The sequence below is a fragment of the Aptenodytes patagonicus genome, chromosome 4 (assembly GCF_965638725.1).
Source record: "Aptenodytes patagonicus chromosome 4, bAptPat1.pri.cur, whole genome shotgun sequence".
In the NCBI taxonomy this organism is placed as follows: Eukaryota; Metazoa; Chordata; class Aves; order Sphenisciformes; family Spheniscidae; genus Aptenodytes; species Aptenodytes patagonicus.
The window spans coordinates 3,540,001-3,545,552 of record NC_134952.1 but is presented as its reverse complement, the minus strand read 5'-3'; positions in this window follow the sequence as shown (position 1 = coordinate 3,545,552).

The following is a 5,552-nucleotide window of genomic DNA, read 5'->3' as shown; positions in this document are numbered from 1 at the left end:
TACTGCTGTATGGGCTGATTAAGTTAAGTATTTTTGTTTGCTAACCTTCTTCCCTCCTGCTTTTTAAACTCTTTCTATTTATTGCAGAGAATTAATTCTTTTTCTTTCTTAACTATGGATATTGGCTTACACTACCATAAAGATTAAAGGGTTTTTGTTAATTCCTTTTAAAATCTTGTTAGAATTATCCCCAGATTCATAACTTAGGAGCCAAAATGGACTCCATGCTGAACTCAGCAATTCATTTTTTTTAAAAGAAATTTAAGAATATCTATTTGGCTGCTTTTCAAGGAGAGTAATGCAAGAAAAAGGAAAAAAAGGAATAAGGAAAGAAAACAAAATGTACCAGTACCGTTAGATTTATTGCTTTTATTATAATTTCTTTGGCTTATGTAAATTTAAATGAAATTTTTCAGACCATTAATCCATAATATAGACTATAGTCCTCTTTGTACTTAATTAAAAATGGATAGATTAATACAAGAAGGGTGAGATTTTCAGAAGAACTCAATGTTGGCCAAACTCTGCTTTGATTGAAGTCAGTGCTGAAACTCCCCCAGAATTCATTAAGAAGGGAGAAGAGCATGGTTGAGCATTTCTGACAATCCTACCCAAATGGAGTGTGATGATTTTCAAAGCATTGCAAGGTGTTTAACATTGTGGTTTCCATTAAGTTCAGTTTATTCTTTTTTTGCCTAAAAAGTGACTTAAGCTCTTTAAAATATACATCACAGATGGATAGGTTTTGTGGACTTTAAAGGATTCTCTTGAGCTGTTGTGGTTGGGTTCAGGAATTCAGACTGGCTAGCAGAAGGCAGCATTAAAAGCGTACATAAAGAAAACGAGAAACATAGCAAGTAGCAGCGTTTGGAGGCTGAAATGAAACAAATAAATACTGCAAGAATGGATTTAGAAAGTTTTAATGGATTTATTACTTGCAGCTGACACAAGCTTCTAAGGGCAGCAATAGCTTCCTCACCTCTGGCCTTTTGAAATCCAACGTGAAAACCGGAAAGCATGGATGAACCAAGTACGACAGATGACTCCTGGTGCAGAGCTGGGAGAGGGGAACCACACCGCAGCATCAGAAAAGGCGGTCCAATCAAGATCTTAAAAACTCATAAAATTCACCGTGATTCAAAGCATCAGCGCTGGCAGGTCAAAATTTCAAGCCAAGCTGTGCTTTCTACTATAGAGGCCCATTTGGTTTATCTTTACCATTGGGGAAGACATAGTGTGTTACAGAGGATTCATTCCTAAGGGATCAGATTGAGAAGAGGATATAAAGTAAAACAACTGACCAGGCAGTTGTATCCCTAACAGGCCAAATGCCTATGAAAACATACAGTCCCTTTGCCACTGCAGAGGCTGTGGGAGAGGAAGTTTAATGGGGCTCTGCACAGAAATTTTAGAGCCTTTCATACCACAGATATAAATGATACATTTCATCTTTATGCCACCCTTCTAAACCACAAAGAAGTAAATTCAGTTAATGCTGAAAGGCAGAAACGCTGAGATGCTTCTCTTCTTTGCTATTTATAGTACCAGGGCCAGCTCTGGCTTAATCTTCCAGGTGTAGTTCAATATATTTCTGACCCAACCAGGTAGAATGGAAGCCTTGGCTATATTTCCAAGCTCTCAGAGGTTTTAAGACAATCCCACAGCTTTTGCTGCAAGTAGTTTTCACAGGGTATTGATAAATAATCTCAGGGAGAGTGTAATTGTCCACAAGAAAACATCAGCTGTGGAGCAGAAAAAACCCCCAGAACCACAAAACAAAACAAAAAAGAATTCGAAAGGGGATATAGTGACTTTATTTTTCCAGCAGATGTCTTTGCTGAAGCCCCTCCCTTCCCTGGCTACATTTCTGCCATGTTAATTGTCATAACTATCCCCTATAGTTCCTTGGTAGGAGAATTGTAACAATTAGCCCGTGACTTTGCACCAGCTGTCTTGGCATAGACGAGACAATGTGCTTTGGACTCCGAACACCTGCAAACCCAGTGCATGGTGGCTGTTTGAATGCTAAACCAAACAGCTGTTGCGTTTCAGGCTCATCCTCTTGGGGGGAGCGGGGGGGGAGGGAGACGGAAAATTGTCTGTATGTCCAAATGCCATAATTTCTGCTTTTTGAGGTTTATTCTGTGCATTCCCTTCCAGTATACTGCGTCTCAGCTGATTAAGGGATGGCCCTAGCAGTTATCTGGAGATTATACAGTCTGTAGGGTTCCATATGTTACCAGGCTTTGTGAGTAGCTCTAAGTAGCTAAATATAGTGGGGGCGGGGGGGGGGGGGGGGAGACAAACAACCCCACATTTATTTTGATTTATTTCCAATTACTCCCTTTTCAGAGCTCTTAAAGGACAGTTCAATTTGGTTTGTACACTTCTCGATTAGTGTAATCTGGAAGCTGGCAGTTAGCACTTTGGCAGTTTACCCCGGTGAGTTTAATAACCAAACGAGAATTGCCGAGAACAGTGGTATCGAATTCACAGAAAGAGCCATGAATGCATTTCTTTTCCCCGGTAACTGTTCAGTGGGATTATTCAAGAGATTTAAATGTGGGTGGCATCAATTTGAAATGCAGATGGTGTGTCTTATTAAACACCATTTTAGCTATTTGTAGTGCTCAGAACAGTATTTGCCCTGAATTTAAATAACGATGTACAGTATTTGTTAAAAAACATGCTTGGGCGTGTTTTGTTTAATTAGCGGCTTGAAATTTCCTAGCATATGGCTTGTCATTTGGTAAAAAGATATGCAATTATGAACTTCCTTGAAGTTTTACTATTTAAATGCAAAATTAACTTACTATGTTCAGCAGTTAATGGCAGGCCATTAAATATAGTATTTACTAAACAAAAGACATATAGGAGCAGCTCAGTACACCTATGCCATCTGTACCTATAACACTGTACATCTTTTGGTTCACAGGAGGTGGACTGGACCCAGTCTGCTCCCGCAGTTCATTACCAGAGTTTTCTGCACGTCAGTGCAAAAGACATCGTGTCTGTTTATTATCTTTAAAGGCCTGGATGCTGCTTTAGAAACATCAATTTAATTTTTACTCTTCAGGAAAGCAAACAGACCATCTGCTTAGATATCCAGTACTTTCTGAAGTGCTGCAGATTTTTTTCCCTGTCAGATTTTGGATGGCCTTTTAAAGTTTTTGGAACTTTTAGTTGCTCGCCTGTTCATTTTTCATTAGGAAATGGAAATGAGAGTCTGGAAGACTGAAGGATGATGCATGTTTTTTTTCCCATAACTTACCTGCTTAGTTCCTACTCCTCATCATGACAGATGACTAATTCAGTGCCTGACTCCCTTCCACCAGCTCGAGCCAGTTCCTCCATCCACCACCTTCATCACTCCCCAGTCCCAGCGGAGCTGATGAAAAGACTTGCCTCAGGCCTCTCAACCAACCCTCATTGCAAGCAATATTATGAACTCAAATGACTCACAAATTGGAGGATTCTCATTTTTACTCTTGAGAATGACTTATCTCAGAAAGCAAAGAGAGAAGCAATGAAGCCTGATGAAGCAGTGTGAAAGAAATGACCCCAGCCCGGCACATTAGTTTCCTTCACAAGTCTTATTTCATGGCTTTATCACACACTGTACTTCTTCAGACACAGACAGCAGGATTCATCTTAGTGTATTACAGACATCTACATATGAGCCAGGCTCTCCTAGGATTAGGGTTTATTTATGAGAGAAATAGGCTCTTTCAGGATTTTACCTCTTCCATACATTTCCCTCTGGAAGCGGTGAATGACAGCCCTGAAATGCCTGTTTCTCTTCATTACCTATGAAGGGAGTGTAGATATCTACAACGTACATGTCTGCTTTTGGAAAGACAGACTCCAGGTGCAAAGTTCACAAAACATCATGGCTGAAATCTTGGCTGCTGACATCAGTGACAAATTCCTGTGGATTTGGGGAAAGTCAGGTTTTCACTTTATTTCCTTTCTTATCTTGGTTCAGTAAAAGCAAGATGCTCAGCACCATCAGAGGGACAACCAAAGCCGTGATGCTTTCCAGGATGAGCTGCCAAGCAGATGAAAGGAGAAACAAAGCAAACTAGAAGGGAAAAAGGTGGGAAATTAGTAGCATTAACTCATACCTCTGTTTCCTTATGGATGTTATTTAATCTTCTCATTTTAGCCATGGTTGCCTATACCTTTGCTTATATTTTTTCCATCTTTCTTGCCACTAATCTGACCACGGTATCCCACCATTCCACTGACCTGTTTCACTCCCTCTTACTGTAACTTCTTCAGGTTTCTCTTTGTGATTTACATAGACGTGACTCCTGGCTTTACTCCCGTGCTTCCTTCTGCTCACTCTTCAGTCTGCCCGCTTCACTCCTTTTTATGATCACTGTGTTGTTTTTCTACCCCAGCTCTGCACCTCTGTTATTTTTTACATGACTGGCTTGATCTCTCTGTCTAATGAACAACTTCCCTGTCTCCCAGCTCTCTCCTGATGAAGGTGGAGAGAGCTTTACCTCTTCAGTCATAGAACCCTAGGCAATATCATATAGCAAAATGAATTAATTATACAAAAATAGGTCATTAATATGCCCACTCTTTCTTCTTCTGCAATACAGAAGGTGACTACCTCAAGGGGAATATTTCTTTCGTTATTTAGGTCCAGCTCTTTTTTCCCTGCCCAGTAATTAATTGTTTTTTGCGAGTATGGAGCCAAAGCATATGGAAATCAAGGTCAAGGTGTTCAGTGCTCTGCACATATGTACAGCCAAGGCAGAGATTGCACCCAACAGGCAGTGATAATTTCTAAATCCCATATTGACATTGTTTAATAAGAGAGTAGTTTGTGCGATTGCCCATATAGAGAACTTATGTTTTTTCATGTCATAGTATATACTGTGAACTCTGATCTGATGTCAAGGTAGGTCAGAATGTAAGGACTTTGGAACAGGGGATTTCTACAACAATGTGTGCATGCATTTACCATGTCTATTTAAAAGGAGCTTTGAAGCAGTGGGATCTCGAGACCTGATACTGACTTGGGCACTGCTTGGGAGAAAAGGGAAGGGAAGGGAAGGGAAGGGAAGGGAAGGGAAGGGAAGGGAAGGGAAGGGAAGGGAAGGGAAGGAAGGAAGGGAAGGGAAGGGAAGGGAAGGGAAGGAAGGGAAGGGAAGGGAAGGGAAGGGAAGGGAAGGGAAGGGAAGGGAAGGGAAGGGAAGGGAAGGGAAGGGAAGAGAAGAGAAGAGAAGAGAAGAGAAGAGAAGAGAAGAGAAGAGAAGAGAAGAGAAGAGAAGAGAAGAGAAGAGAAGAGAAGAGAAGAGAGAGAAGAGAAGAGAAGAGAAGAGAAGAGAAGAGGAAAGGAAAGGAAAGGAAAGGAAAGGAAAGGAAAGGAAAGGAAAGGAAAGGAAAGGAAAGGAAAGGAAAGGAAAGGAAAGGAAAGGAAAGGAAAGGAAAGGAAAGGAAAGGAAAGGAAAGGAAAGGAAAGGAAAGGAAAGGAAAGGAAAGGAAAGGAAAGGAAAGGAAAGGAAAGGAAAGGAAAGGAAAGAAAGGAAAGGAAAGGA